Below are 17329 nucleotides of genomic sequence, written 5' to 3'. Positions count from 1 at the left end.
ATCAGCGATACGATATGCTTGGGTTGTATCTTTTAGGACACGCACTTATGAGTCGATCAGATGATTTAAAACTGATTCGACGATGTTGCTCCAACACCGCATTGGTTTGATGGTTTGCAGTTCCTCTTCCACCTCCCGACCCGCTAACGCTCTAATGAGAATGGAGGTGAATGTCTGCCATGATCCATCAGAGAAATTGAGAATGTAAACAAAATTACAAAAGTCATAACTTTCAGGGTTGCCAAACACTTTGATAAGCATACTTTAATTGTCCTTGTTCGGCAGAGGGCTTGCCACAGCTTTTGGCACAACTCATAACTCGGCACAAATTTAGGTGTGCAGAGTTGAACCAGCAATCAATTCGAAGCTAACGATTTTAAATTGGCTCACTGCTTGACTAGCCTATTGGTCCCAAGCAAACGAGTAACGTATCCCATTCTAGTCAAAATTCTAGTACTACACTATGTTTGTTTTGATTTGCTATGAAAGTTTGACAGATAAAATGAGGGGTTCATGGATTTTCTTATGTTTCGAGGGGTGCATCGATTAGCTTGGGACCGAAAATAGTACAAGAGCTGAGCCAAAAATTTGAGCACGTATCTTCGGGGCCTTCTGGTCTAAGAGTTACCTCTATGGTGGAACTCCCCTTGGAATATTGCATGTAATCCGACTAAACTTTCAGTAAAAAAACATTACGGAGTTGAAAAAGAAAACAAATGTCCAGATAAAGGTTTTCGTAATTACAGACATACAAAAAATAAAATTCTAGAAAATTGAGATACTTACTTCTTTAAGAAAATCTTCAGCCGGAAACAGATTCGCCTCTCACAACTGTAACTTAATGTTTTGTATTTTAAATCTGTAGAAAAGATACACGTCACTTAAAAATATTGTAGGATTTCGAGATGTCACAAATAGACAAATTCTTTAGAAAGCAATCATTAGTAATTTTTCAAGATTCTAAACTTTGAACAAAGTCCTTCTGAACTATGAACTAACTCAATGGAGATTTACGTAAAGCTGCACTAAGACCATAATAAAGAAATTTTACAGATTTGTTTACAGATTTGTGTCAGTCAGATATAGATTAAAAAGATTTTTTGCGATGAAAATGCAGATTAAAAATCGAAAAATGTGGCTTCATTGGCCGCAGGCCGATATGTACAAGGACTTGGAGGGTAACCTTCTCACGAACCAGTGTGAGGTGATTGATAGGTGGAAGCAGTACCATGACGAGCACCTCAACGGTGATGCAGGAGAAAACGAAGGTTGCACGGGCAGAAGGCGACAGGCTACCGGCCACAGATCTTCAAGAAGTTGAGGAGGAGATCGAGTCCCTTTGAATCTCGAAGGGGGTTATTTACGGCAAGGTGATGGACTTTCGTGTCTGCTATTCAACATCGCGTTATAAGGCGTGGTCAGAAGAGCTGGGATATATAGACACGAGCGGCACGATCTTCAGGAAGTCCATGCAGCTTCTTGGCTTCGCCGATGAACTTTGAGACTGAAGTTATGCGGATTGGACTTGTCATTAACGCATTGAAGACGAAATTCATGAGAGGAAGAGGTTCTAGCGAAGACAAGGGCCTTTATTACGGGTGTCACTTCACGGTGAAAACGATGTGAAGGGACAAGTTGTCATTCACGGTGATGTGATTCCCGGCAAAATCAAATGGGAATCACTTCACCGTGAGTGAAACGTTGTTACTTCACTTCATATTGACCGTGAAGTGACACCCGTAATAAGGCCCAATGTTAGCCTTCTACCCCGAGTTCAGATTGACGGTGAAGAAATCGAGGTGGTCGATGAGTTCATGTATTTGAAAAAGACGCATTATGGCAAGGAATTGTGCCTACTTTGGACACCGGAGGACGCTCCAGTCGAATAAAATTCACCGCCGCACGAAGCTGACTATCTACAAGACGCTGATTAGACCGGTGGTCCTATACGGCCACGAGACCTGGACTATGCTCGTGAAGGACCAACGCGCTCTAGGTGTTTTTTGCGTACCATCTACGGTGGATGACGGAACGTGGAGGAAGCGAATGAACCACCAGCTGCTGAGAGAACCATCCATCATCCACATTGTAAAAGTTGGGCGACTACGGTGGGCTGGGCACGTTGTAAGATTGCCGCCGCACAACGATCCAGTAAAAATGGTACTCGAAAGCGACCCAAAAGGAACAAGAAGAAGAGGCGCGCAGCGTGCAAGGTGGATCGACCAAGTAGAAGGCGACTTGGCGGACAACGAGGCTGGCGAAGCGTGGCCATGGAACGAGTAGAGTGGAGACGACTTGTTCGGGCAGCAGAGGACAACAAGGCCTGCCTGATTGGTAAGGTAAGTAAGTAAGTTGTTAATGAATAGTTTGCTGATTTTTTTTTCGTGTGTTTCCAAGAAAAATAGGATTTTAGCTAAGGGGTTGTGCCAATATCACTAATTTCACTGACAAATGGTATTCAATTGATCGAAAGCAAATTTCCTCACCTTTAATTTGGAGTTAAAATAATTGATATAGGGGAAATGGATGTAATGTCAGCCTAAATGCCTCTAATTTGGGCCCATACAAAAATTCAGCAATCGACTAAATTTTCAAAAGCGACCAAAAATATTCATTAGTACCACCTCAATGCCGCGTTCATCTAGATAAAATTGATAAATAGCAAATTATTAGCGATGGGCCCAATCTTAGATCCATGGGCCAACATTAGAGCCATTTCCCCTAGCTTCATTATAGCCGGAGATATTTTTATTTAGTCCCTTAGGGCAACGAGGGGCAAACTGGTATCCGTAAATTCGAAAAGTATAGATGATTTCCCATACACAGCAAAAAAATAATTTTGATATCACATCAAAGTGGATGCACTACAATCATGTCGAAAATTTCATGTAATTTTTATGACCACATAAATAAACAAATGCAGTAAAAGCAGCGTAATGTCAGTTCATGCATTGTATTAATGATAATTTTGTCCTTTTTAACAAGTAATATTACACCATATTTTCGACATGATTGTAGTGCATCCACATTGACGTGATATCAAAATTATTTTTTTGCTGTGTAGAATACATAGCATTTCATAGTATTGTTCAATAAGCATTTAAAAAAAATGGTTTTTCAGGGTGCACGACGTTAGGCATACGGTCGTTAGGCATACGGACGTTAGGCATAATGTACGATAGGCATAATGGACGTTAGGCATAAAGGACGTTAGGCATAATTGACGTTAGGCATAATCTACCGGATGAATTCCAGAAGGATGATAATGGAGACCGTCTTTGCTGACTTCGGTGACAATAATGAAAGAGCCTTAATTTTTGGAACTCATGAACGACGTCTTGGACAGGCAAAGTATTGAGTTACAGATGGTACGTTTGCCACAGTTCCTTGTTTGTTTCGGCAACTCGTCACTGTTCATGGAAGTATCGCTCCCTCACATCAACAGACGGTTCCGCTAGTTTTCATTCTGATGACAACACAATCAGAATCGTTGTATCGAAAAGTATGGCAGGAAATCCTGGAAGCAGCAGGTATGTTTTTTTGTTATTGAATGAAAAACCACAGAATTAACCATTCTTGATTTCATGAGCTGTTCTTTGGCATCATATTTTACTCAACCTTGGCTGTTTTTTTTTTTTTTTGTTATTGAATGAAAAATCACAGAATTCACCATTCTTTATTTCATGAGCTGTTCTTTGAGGAAAACCTTTTCTTCTTTGACTTTTGCAATATGTGTGTAAGAATATATTACAACAAATGTGTGATTTTTTTTATTTCTAGATGCGATTGATTTCAAGATATAGTTCAAAACTAAGCTGAGTTTTCATTGTAAGATTACTTAACCACTATCGCTACTAATCATGGATCTAAGTAAATATGTAGATTAGGGTGCTTCATTCTGAAAAAAGTGATGAATTTCTGATGGGCCACCCTCCAGTTCGATTCATAGCCCCAAAATATGAACCTGTGCAAAAATTGGTAAAGATTGATGAAGGTTTAGAGGTCGCGCCAATGATTTGAAATTTGTATGGGAATTACTATGGAAGAATTTAAAAAATCGCTTATATCGCTATAACTTTGCTTCTACTTGTCCAAATGTCGAAAAAATTTACTATGTTATTGCTATGGCAATAAACAAAAAGCCTACAGTTGCTACGCTCAGTTTTGCAGCGTATCAAGAATTATAAAAATGTGAAAAAATGTCAAAATAGGGTAAATTGACAGATGAATATGTACAAGGCAACAACGCCAATTTCATCGCAACAACAACAGGCTTGTTGATCATTGTCATGACAACCACATATTTTTTTTTTTCAACGTTTGGACAACTACAACCAAAGTTAGAGCAATGTAAACGAAAATCAATAATTTCCCATACTAATTCACCAAAATCTCCATACAAAATCCAAATCATTGGCGCGACCTCTAAACCTTCATCAATCTTTACCATTTTTTGCACAGGTTCATATTTTGGGGCTATGAATCGAACTGGAGGGTGGCCTATCAAAAATTCATCACTTTTTTCAAAATGAAACACCCTAATGTAGATACGTCACTTATGATATGATAAATAAAACTGTGCTTATTAAATAAACTATGTTTGTTTAACTTGTATCATTTTTTATTCAACGCTAAGCCTAATTTAAGCATTGTTTACAGGTTTAAAGGTTAAGCAGGTTTCTAGAGTTGCACAGCAGCAAGGTATTTTATGCCTAACGTCCATTATGCCTAACGTATATTATGTCTAACGTCCATTATGCCTAATGACTTTATGCCTAACGTCCATTATGCCTAACGTCCGTATGCCTAACGTCCGTATGCCTAACGTCCGTATGCCTAACGTCCGTATGCCTAACGTCCGTATGCCTAACGTCCGTATGCCTAACGTCCGTATGCCTAACGTCCGTATGCCTAACGTCCGTATGCCTAACGTCCGTATGCCTAACGTCCGTATGCCTAACGTCCGTATGCCTAACGTCCGTATGCCTAACGTATTTATGCCTAATGGGGTACACTCGGTTTTTCATACCACTAAATATATGTCATGAAATGTTTTTTTCATCGTTTTAAGCAACCTAGACAAGTTTATTTGCATGGAAATAATAGTTTTTACTCCTCTTCAAAATGAAACTTGTTGTGATCAAATTGGGTTAAAATTGAATGTGAACAGGTATTTTAAGTGAACCTTTAATTGTTGGTTCTTGAACATACAAATCATCAAGTGTTGTAAAAAATCGAAATCTTATCCAATAATGACGAAATTTTGAGAAAACGTTATTCAATGTGTGAGTAACCCAGAAAAGAATAAAATAACAGAATTAAAAATACAACTTTTAGAGGTTATGTCCGGGCTGCAGCGTAAAAGTTTGACCTTCATTTAAAAGCCTATTTTACACAACAATAATCTCAAAACTCGTTCAACTTTGTTCAAATGATCAAATCTTGTAATTGTAAACCATGGCCCACTTAGTGATGGAACAAACTCTTTTGCTTATTTCATGGCTCCTAGTGGACGTTTTTTAAAGTTTTTGACATCTATTTGTTGACAACAACTAAAACAATAACAATGTATTTTTTCAATTCATACAATGCTCTTGTTTTGGAGACAGTCACTATGCAAAAGGAGCGTAGAAAAAAATCATACACAGTCACCTGGAAAATCTATCGTGGTCCGCGTCCAAGTTGGCTAAAAGTGTTGAATTTTCTTAGAAACACCGTATGGCGCGTGCTCAAAACGTATAGGGAAACCTTGACGACAAATCGGAAGCCTCAAAGTAAACGCCGGAGTGGAACTGCCAACTATCAGCTCCATGGAAAGGTCGTTAGGTCCATCAGAAGCAACCCAGGTATGTCCGAACGCGATTTGAGTAAAAAGTATAATGCCACCCAGAGTACAGTGCAGCGAATTCTCTACCGCGAAGGCTTACAGGCATACCGCGCCAGTAGGCCACTAAATCGATCACTCAAGCAGAATACCGTAGCTAGAACCCTTATTCGAAAGCTGTATGACAACCTGCTGACCAAGTCCCTGAAACCTACATAAAGGCTGACTTCGGACAGCTTCCAGGATCAAAATTTTACAAGATGAAGGCTCGAGAAGGTGTCCCTGGCAGATTCAAATTTGGTTTTTTGGATAAATTCGTACGCAAATACATGATCTCGCAGGGAATTTTCAACTGCGGTCAGAAGACAAAGGTTTTCGTCACTGAGAAAATGGTGAACTCGGAGGTTTACAAAACCGAATGTCTCAAAATGCGAATTCTGCCCTTCATGATTCACATGATGATCCGGTGACATTTTGGCTGGATCTTGCGAGTTGTCACTAAAACCTGGAAGTACAACAATGGTACAATGGTACAATGGCAACGGAGTCCAGTTTGTTCCGAAAACCTTCAATTCAATCAATTGTCCCCAATTCAGTCCCCTTGAAAACTGAAGAACTATGAAGAGAAAACTGAAGGTAAAATGTACAGTCATCAAAACGGCAGCTCAGATGACAAATTGGTGGGATAAAATCGCCAAAACAATGTACGAGACAGTTGTGCGCCACTTGTAAGGGTCGTATTAAGGGAAAAGTTCGAGAATTGCTTCGAAACCACGACGAATAATTCGTATCGTATTTTTTTTTTCCTAAAATGTAAGGAATAGTATGCACTTGAGTGAAAACCGTTTTCAAATCAGTTAATTCAAATCCGAAATAGACCCAAATGATGTTGTTCCATTACGAAGTGGGCCGTGCTTTAGTGGAGATTTCGCTCAAAAGTAGCTTTAAAACAATTGAATTGAATGGCCCAAATTTTACTGAAACGTTCAGTTGTCTAGAGTTCGGTAAAAATGACCGAAGTCGACGATAATTTCAAAGTTTGTAGATTGGCCTAACATGGATCGTCGATTTTGTTTATTATTCAGTTCCAACCTGGATCGGGTATCAAGATCGGCTCTGCTTGTTTTTCGACAAACGTCAGTTCGATCGTCTGTTTTTAAAACCTACCTCAGGTTGAGGTTCGCCCTGGCAAAAAGTTCCGTTTCACCCCGATAATAAACAAATTCGCTATTACGAATGACAACACACCCACCCAAACTAACTAGGGGAACTTCCGTCCGCATCGTGCTCTCTTGCCGTGCGGATCTATTTGCTTTTTGCTCAAGGAAGTGTTACTGATATCTAAAGTTACAACAAGTGGAGTCAATCGATTTCATTTTGCAAGCCAGTAGGAAATTGCTTGAACATTTTCCCAAGTTTAAAATTGGTTTTGCTATTTCTCAGTTGATTCCCACCAAAAACTCTGAGCCAGAAGTGCTTGAGAACCCCATGACTCTAATAAAGTTTGTTTACGTACCTGTTTCACCAATGTATGTTTTATTATGAGCTGAGTCATACAAACTGTTCCCGTCGCGTAGTCTGCTGGTTTCTACTGTTGAGTTTACAATTAAAAATATGTTACGAAAAAGAATGGGTGATTTCTATGAGATAACAATATTTTGCAATGGATAAGAAGAGTAACTACGTTTGTGGATTCTGAATGTTTGGCTCTTGTTTGACAGTTCACGCTGGCTCCCAGTTGACAAACACATTGAGTGAATCCGCAGTACCCAGGTATATCAACTAAATGCATGAATTGTGGTGATTTCTCTCACGCAAAGGACGACTGTCCTCAGAAGGAAGATTCTAAGAAATTGAAATGTTCACAAATCCAATTTTTGAGTTCTAAGCTACAGGTAGGAAACACATCACGTTCCCGGTCAGGTACTAATTTCTCTGCTGAGCGATTCCAGATGAATGCGCAAATCCATTACTTTTCGTATTTTTTTATTTGGCTGAAAATTTTCAGAAACGTTGCTAATGACCACAATTGCCATTTTGTAAATCGAGTCTTATATAGTCCTATACAGGCAAGGGGGGCAACACCCCCAAAAGTGTTAAAGTGACTATAATTTAAAAAAAAATAATTCATCAGGATTAAAACCATGTTGAAAATGTTAAGCAACACGACGAATATATATGGCATAGGCTTATTGTAAGAAATTATTTTCGAAATATTTGGAAAATGGCTGCCTTTACAAAGATGTTCACCATGAGCGTTTTTGTTTAAAATCAGCTAACAAACACTATTAGCTGCTCTGTGCCAATTTGTAATGGAAGTCGTGCCTGATGCACTGGTATTGGTCTAAAACATCTCAACTATGGGCTGCGTCGTTTATGAATGACCCCTAACTAGTAGTCATCTTAAGTTTGTGGCAAACTAGGCCCACCTACCAAAGAAGGAGGCGCCACATCATTCATCACCCACCTAGCACCTCAAAATGCAACCCACGCAGTTCCAACAACGCCACATACCCAGCAGGCCATCGATAAATCCGTCAATCATCTCCCAATTAACACTAATGCCATGTAATTTCCGGTGACAAACCGCCATCCTCCATGATCGCACACCAACTGGAAGCGTACGCATTTCATCATCATGCGTCCATCTGGTCAGAATACCAACAAAAAGCTTTTCTCCATCTTGGAAAACGCACCCAACGGCAAACGCACCTAAATGGACTTCCTTCAGCGCTGTTTCGATCCATTGCTTTAATAAAAAAAAAGATAACATCACTCTGTAAGCAAAGAATAACAAATGCTTTTCGAATGAAATTGCTCTTGATCTACTCCACTTCCCGGTTTCTGTTTTTCCACCGATACCGTTTTCTAATTTGAAGTAAATCAATCATAAAAAAAGTACCCGCCCAAACGGTGCTGCAGGAGACCCAGGCCAGTGGAAGTGACCGAAAATTCCGGGTACTTCCGGTGCGCCGCCGAGGCCAGAATAGTAAATCATGATTTCCCTCCTTCAAGAAATTTCCTCCCAAAAAAAAACTGGATCACAACCTGGAAACAACCATTTGCCGATTGTTTAGATTTGGCCCATCGAGCAACGATAATGTGCATGCTGTAGAAGCATTAGCGTCCACCTCATGGCCGCGGAAAATGGGAAAGAAAGTGAAAGTATATTTTTAAGATATTAAGGCAATTTCCGGACGCATTAAATGTACTTTCCTCCCTCGACCCAGCTCGTGGGCCACCACCGCCGCCCTGGGTGTAGGGAATCGATCGATGGTGTGTTATCCGATCCGCAACCGTCGTAGTCGTAGTCGTCGTCGTCGTCGTCGTCCGATCTTGGAAGACGGATAGACTCCGCTGTTCTAATGGAGTGTGAGCTTATTTATAGACTGCATGGTGCTACCACACCGGTGTCGGTGTGGAGTTTCCCATTTAAAATTTCGAAAGTTTGGACGATCACCGGGTAATGGAAGAGTTTGTACCCAGACGGTTGTACGATTTCAATTACTGAATGGATTGATTGTAAATACACGGAGTAAATGCGAAGGAAACACACTATCTTGCAGCACACCGTACAGTAAGTTCGTGTCTCGTGTCATCGTTTCTTTGTCTAGGGCAGAGGTTCTCAAATAGGGCAATAATAAAATCAAAAGTTTGTGCACATCATTGCAGCCGTGCAGTTTGACAAATCTAATCGTTGCGAAAACTTTTTCATGCCATCTGACAGACACTTTAACACATTTAAGGTAATTCGTGACTTGTGCTGAGATTTGAACGGCAGCTATGTAAACGTTCCATTAAAACGATGAAATGTTCTTTACAGCTTTGAAAATCGCTCCTTCGCTGCGTAGCTACTCAGATTTGCTGTCCTGCCCAGTGTTGTAAGCTGTTACAGTAATCGACGCATTGTCCATAATAACCGGATGATTTTTCTTACGACACTCGCAACACCCAGCTATCAAAGTATAGTACCAAAATAATGTCATACGAATGTTACTCACCACGACAGTGTCGCCGAAGAACGTTGTGTTTTTATGTATTTATGTATTTTTTAACAATGAAAGATTCTTAAACTGTGCATGCGTCAATTCTCAATATATCATGCCATTTCTGATCAAAAAGTGTTGAAATATACACAAAATTAAAAATTAGAACAAAATGAAGGTGTCATATGGTAGCTAACTGCCACTTTTTTTAAGTCGAATATTTTTCTACCGCTCATCAGCACCGTACTATGCAGGTGACTAAAGTGGCACTTGGCAAAAACACATTCCTGAGGTGCGTAAACATTGCTTGGATTTTTAAAAAACTAGGGCTGTGTCCCATTAAGTGAATTTTCACTTAATTTTCACAGATGGATGATTTTTAAACAACCCTGCTATTTCAGCTTACTTATTTCTGAAAGACAAGGAATTAACTTTGAAAAACATCTAGTGGAAAATCGGTCAACAGAGGGATTTTCGAACATTTAAATTAATTTATGGATTGTCAATTTAAAGCGCATACAGTAAGAGAGAAGGATAAGTCATTTCCATTTAATGCCCTTCATTGCTTATCCTTGACAGATACGCGTATTTCGTCTGCAATGCGCATACTTGTTCAGTTTATTGTGCTAAAACTCGACTATTAGTACAATACACTGAGTATTAGTAAAAGACACTGAAGAGTATTACGAGTATTAGTATAACACTGAAGAAGTCTGCACATTGTTTTCAGGTTCGAAAATTCATTGCTTTATATGTTGGCGCTATTAATTGTTATTGCTCCTATTTGTGCAGCAGGGGTTGGAAAACTAATTTAACATGCATAAGCATGCTATCAATTGACGTTTGAGTGGTTCTTATGAGTTTAAAGCTGGAATGATTTTTTGGCGTTGTGAGTGTGAGTGCGTGAATATGCATGAGAATCTCAAGCATGAATTATGCTTGCTACATTCGCATGCGAGTTTATTCTCGCAGGGAGACTCAATGAATGAGATTTGAGAGTGATTTTCCGAAGTGTAACATGAAAAAGGACGCTACAGGGAATCACAAACACAAGCATAACACTCACAATCACATTCTTCGCAAATAAGGTTTCAGTCGGGAATGTGCTCGAATTTTTCATGGTGGCGCCACTGAAGCGCTAAGCAAGCCACCATATTTCAGTATTATCAGTGATGCCAGTTCTTTTTCAGTGCAATTTTGTATATGTCAGCTCTTGAAAATGATAAGGGGGCCGGTATCCCGCTGGAGAGACATACCACATACTAATATGACGAAAACAGATAAAAATTTGTTGAATATTACATCCAAGCAACAGCACATTGTTTCGCATGTTGTGTAATATTACCACAGTGGAAAATCTAAGACCAGAAGATCCCGATGAAACGTGCTCAACTTTTTGGCTCAGCTCTGGTACTCTCTTCGGTCCCAAGCTAATCGATGCACCCCTCGAAACATAGGAGAATCCTTGAACCTCTCATTTAATCTGTCAAGCGAATCAAAACAAACATAGTTTACACGGTAACCGCAAATACCCAATTATGACTACAAAGTAAGCATTTTCGAGGGAGACTGGGACTACCCATTAAATGAGTAAAAATATTACCCATTTATGAGTATTTGTTACTCAAAAATGAATACTTACTACTTGTTTTGTAGTTGTAATTACTCATAAATCGGTAAAATTTTACTCATTTAATGGGTAGTCCCAGTTTCTCTCGAAAATGCTTACTTTGTAGTCATTATTGGGTATTTTGGAGTTACCGTGTAGTACTAGAATTTTGACTATAATGGAGTAGGTTAATCCATTTGCTTGGAACCAATAGGCTAGTCAAGTAGTGAGCCAATTTAAAATCGTTAGTTTTCACCGGTTGTTATTACCTCAAATTTCTTAAAGAAACATTCATGTATGGATGTGTTTCCTTCTTTATTAAACTATGCAAAGAATTACATATGTTCGGCCCATTGTTTCATCGTTATGTTATGTTATGTTAACCCAATGTCAAAATAAGCATCTAAATATGTCAATCAATTAAAACAGTATTTGAGTACTAAAGCTCAGAGGGACGAAAGACAAAAAATCGATTTCGATTGAGGGGATTTGTGGAGGTACGACAAAGAGATTTCAAGTTTATCGAAGACACGTAGTGTTGTGAAGTGCAAAATAAATACACTTTATATTGTGGAACTGTGTATATGAATGGGTCAAAACGAGATGATCAAGACCACTATAAACTGCTAATATTATTAGATAGATCTATTCAAAATATAAAATAGAAAAGTTCAATAATCAGCTGCTCATGTTATCAAGAAAGGGTCAACTCGAAGATGAGAGAGAAATGACTTTCGAGTATTTCAGTTAGATTTTTCAATGACAGCATATGACAAAGAACTGCTCATGTTGCAAACAAGAAGTCATCTCCAAGAGAGAGAAATTAATTTGGAGCATATTAAGGTGTCATAGTGCGTCAGCCTCTTTATGTATGCCAGTGAATGGATTTTGATGATGTAAATTCAAAAATATTACTAAACAAAGAATGATCAAAATTTAATCATTGTAATGGTTAATCAATCAACTTCAAAATTTTATTCTTTATTTAGAAAAATTTATCAATTTTTATACATCATCTAAAAAAGATGAGCGATTTTTAAATCAACATTTAATGCAAAATAATAACTTCACTGTTCGACACTACACGCTATTTCAAAACTTCTTAAATTTGGGTAGAATCCACCCAGATCGGTCAAAACTGAGCCTAACCAAAAATGGGTCAACTATGTTGGAAGTGATAATGATAATGAACAAAATCGATCGGATTTATATCGAATATCATTGTAATTTTACTGGATTTTTTACGGGCAATAATATACCCACAAAGAATCCAATTATACTAAGTCCGAATAACGGTGCAGAACTCGTTTAGTGTACACGGAGATGAAATATTACCCAAATTAAGTACGTTTCCCTCAATTCCCAGGTTCAGCCCAATAACCCAAATTTGAGCAAATCGCACATAGTAGCAACCGGTCAGCACTCGGTTTTTTTTTTCAGTTACCATGGGGACGTAATTTGTGATAAGCCAGGTCCCTTTTAGATTGGCTCATTATTTAGGAACGGCCCTTATATTTGAAATGACGTTTCACATTCATCTAGGGATGTCCGATTTTCATTTGAATAATCGATTAATCGATTAACGAACCGAAAAGTAAAATATTTGGAATCGGTTATATCATGTCGATAAAAGCATTTACTTTTCCAGAGAATCATCACCCACCGTTTCAAACGTGTACTGCACTCTCATTGGCGGAAAAATGAAATCACACCGAACATAAATTAGTCGATTAGTTGTTAATCGAGTAATCAAAAAATGGGACATCACTAATTTTGGTACGATTGTTTTGATAAAAAATGCGCAAAACTTCAACTCTACCGAGGGAGCAGAAAAACCACAAAATTACCTTGTATACGGGGGTATTCATTGGATGAAAGGGACCGTGAAAGAGTACTCTAAAATAGAAATGTGTTTCTTCCGACTGTTTTATCTTAGTATTCTTATTTGATAGTTAAATACATTTTTTTCCTTGATTTGTTTTCCGTCGATCTTGTTTTCCGTGCTGAGCACCAATGCTACCGACACCACAGCTCCCACACCTGGACCCTACCTATCGACCCATCAAGTCATGAACCGGGGACCAACGGCTTTACTTCAGATGTTCGGCGACCAACGGCATGATCAGAGATGTTATACCTCAGAACATCCCGGCGGCGCAGACTGGGATTGAACCCAGGCCTGCTGGGGTGAGAGGTAATCACGCTTACCACTACACCACCGGCGTCGCTAGTTGAATACATTTAACACAAGCAAAAAATACTTACTATTAAGTATATTCTACCCAAAATAAAGAAAAATTCACGTAAATTTGAGAATATTAAATTTACTCAAAAGATACTTATTGGGCTGAACTATATCGTTGGGTAGAATCTATCGTTTATTTTTTGACAACAATAAACGAGTGCAAGTGAGAGACTTAACTCAAAATTTAGTAAGGCTGTGAACCATTTGCCGAGTCAAATTTAACTCGTGGTTAAAAGTGACATTTCGAAAGATATTTTCTACGTTGGAAAATCCCCGTGCTGTCGATCTACCGGTTTTCGAGCCAAGGTTGTCAAAATTTAACTTATCGTCTGTCAGAAATAACCACGCTCGGATAGTAGGGTTAATCAATAACTTTCCAACTGTCAAATTTTAACCAAAAGTTAAAAAAAATCCACCAAATGGTTCAGAGCCTAAAAGAACTAAAATGTTGGGTGATATTTTTTCTCCGTGTACACCATTTGTTTTGATTTTGACAGTCGAGCTTGTACACGGTATGAAAAAAGTAAGTTATTGTCACTCATCTCAGCACTATTGAAAAGAAGAATACTAAGATGAAATAGTCGAAAGAAATAATTTTCTTTTTTAGAGTACTCATTCACGGACCTTTTAATCTAATAAATACCCCCCATACATGATATTTTTGTGCTTAAGCTGCCCCCTCGGAAGAGTTTACGTTTAGCGCTTTTTTATCAAAACAAGCACATACAAAATAAGTTATGTCACTTTTTTAAATTACTCGAAAAGGTAAGTAATTATAACGGAATTAAAAGGAAATTAATAAATACACTCAAAAAGCCCTTCATAAAGGGATTCCGTTAAGAGGTTCGACAAAATTAAAAGATCAATATTAACTACCAACCCCCAGGCAACGCCTGTCATCCGAGGGGGGCGACTCTATCTACGATGCAGAAAAGATTGTGTTTTGCTGTGGCTAGCTGCACGCACGCTGAGTAGATAGAAGGAAGATTTATGTCGATTTTGAAGATTTCCTGCAAAAAGATGAAGCACGATGCAAGTAGATGCGAGAAATGAAAGATGATTTTTCGAAGATTGATTCGCTAGTGTGAGATTTTTTGAGCATCTAGAATTGAGATTTAGATGTGTCGCCCCCCTCGCTGTCATCTGCGAATAGCTCGAGTGAAGGCAAATTTCTCTGGTGCTTTGGTGCGAATTTAACAGCTCCTCCTTTTCCTCTATGATTAAGCTTGGTACAAATCGGCGTTGAAAAAATAGATAGAGTTTTCTAGATAACGTTATAAGGAAAGCATAATTCACGCAAATTGTGCTCGTCAATTCGAAAACAACTAAATCACTTTTTAATTGTCCATTGCGGGAAAGTAAGAATGGTTTTGAAAGCATTACATTTGTTGCCAACTTGCCGCATTTAATGTTAAATGGCTGGAGCTTAAATAAATATGCTATTAATCATCAGCGCTGCTGATGTTTTCGGCAGTTTCAATAACTGTATTGCATTGCAGGGGGTTGCTAACAACCAAGCCAAAACAACTCAAGTAAACATAATAGCTGATCGATTTAAAACATCAATTTATTTACATTTATTCTAGAACTCAGACCCTGCACTCTAGCTTTTTAGTACCCATTAATAAGTACAAGCACAAATTTAGATGTAAGGTAAGTTAACCAATTAAATGGGTAAAAACTACCCAATAATGAGTAGTGTTTACCCACTAATGGGTAACAGTTACTTATTTATGGTACCCTTTTTTACCCATTAAATGGGTTAACCTACTTTACTTCAAAATGGGTGAAATTGTACCCATTAATGGGTACATTACAGTTACCGTGTAGATTATATTTGCATCATCCTTTTGCCGTCTTTTTTTATCACTAACGGCTTCGGCTAGTGCAACCATAATGATGCATTACTTTTCTAGAGAAGATTTGTAGGTTCGTTTACTTCTAGGTTTATCTTCAAAAACAACGATTTTTTTAAAAATCAACAATACATCGCAACGTGAAATCTGCAGCAGTAGAAAGACCTCATCCATATTTGCCTGCAGAAAAAAATTTCATACCGATCTGACGTTTGGTGTTGGAGATTCCACCTAGCGCAACTAGTGTAACATAGGTATTACAATCGATTTTCACACGTCTGCCGTCTGCGCCCGATAGCCATCCACACAAGCTATCTCACCCCTATAAAACATTCTCAATCTATAGAACTCGGCTCGATCTGGCTCGACAGTTTGATTACGACATCGTAGAATCAAATTGAACATCAAAAATCGACCCGGCAAGATGAAATTTGCTGATGTCTATATGTACGTCTATGGACGCGTTTCATCTAGGCAAGCTTTTTTCGAGATGGTTCATCCGATCAATATGGTTGATATCTCGTTTGAAAGACCCCTTTGAGCCATTGATCGATATTGAATTTTTTCTCGATCTGACTTCCGATTTCGGAGATATATAGGGCACAATGATTTTAGTTAACATTTTTTTTAATCAACGGTACGCTTTATCAAAATTAGAACAGTAGAAAGACCTCATCCATATCTACTTGGGAAAAAAATTTCATACCGATCTGACTTCCGGTTCCGGAGATATATAGGGCAGAATGATTTTAGTTAACGATTAAAATCAACGGTACATCCCATCAACGTGAAATTTGCAGCAGTGGAAACATAGAGGTAACTCTAAGACAAAAATGTCCCGAAGAAACGTTATTTCTAAACAATCCAATTTTCAGTAAGATCTACTCATTTCCATTAGAAGTAGCGCTAAACAATATAGAGCAAACTAGATTGTAACTGACAAGATAACAAATAACCTAAAAGGTCGATGTTGTTCATTCGCCATCTTGTCAGTCCCAACTTTGTTTACTCAATTTTTGTGGATATCCTACTCAAATTTGGGTTGTTTAAGAATAGCATGCATCCTGCGCTGTTTTTGCCCATACACCTTTTTGACGTTTAATTATCTTTCTCTATCTAGCACACTTGGAGAACGGACGGTTTGTTTTCCCACTAATTTGTTTCCCTCTTACTCGCGCTCATTCGATTTAAAAGGTACAATAGTGTGCGCCGATTAAACATCAAAAAGCTCTATACATCTAAACATCTATACATCTAAACATCTATACATCTAAAGCGGACCTTACACATGTCAATATATTCACAAGGAGGATAGTGTAACTGGCGCTTTAGACCTTTAGACATCACCCTCATTTTTAAAAATCACTATTAGAACTGATACATCGTGGAACAAATCTGGAAACTCTGACCAAACGGTCCCGTTGACGTAGTCTGCCATAAGCAATGATGCCACTTTTTTTTTTGAATTTCTCGATCAAGTGGTCTATCTGCGTTGATCGATTCTCTTCATCGACTTTCTCTTTTGATAACCATTGCTATGCAAACAGATTTCGCGCTAATTTTACCGCATAGTTTGAAAACGGAGATTTTTATCTAGCGTCCAAAACATCAAATACAACAGGGAAAGGTTTTGCATTAGCATTAGCATTAAGCAAGTTGCACAAATTCGTAGGTGGTATAAGTCCTAGACCATTTTATGTGAGTACTGCCACCTCCGTCCGTTACCGTATTGACCGAGATATGGGATTGATCTCGGCCTCTTAGATGAAAGTAGCAGTATCTACAATAATCGAGAACCGTCCTGGCCAC

The 17329-nt window shown here is 38.5% G+C and overlaps 1 pseudogene; it reads left to right on the top strand.

Annotated features, from left to right (window-relative positions):
• The window catches only part of LOC135708500 (uncharacterized), a 29086-nt pseudogene extending 13165 nt beyond the window's left edge, over positions 1 to 15921 (top strand).
• The last annotated feature ends 1408 nt before the right edge of the window (positions 15922 to 17329 follow it).

Source organism: Ochlerotatus camptorhynchus, unplaced genomic scaffold (assembly GCF_037179485.1).
Source record: "Ochlerotatus camptorhynchus isolate MF236.1 unplaced genomic scaffold, CSIRO-AGI_Acam_v1.1 ptg000330l, whole genome shotgun sequence".
NCBI classification, from domain to species: Eukaryota; Metazoa; Arthropoda; class Insecta; order Diptera; family Culicidae; genus Ochlerotatus; species Ochlerotatus camptorhynchus.
Note: the sequence above shows the minus strand (reverse complement) of the source record. Positions and strands in the feature narration are given on the sequence as shown.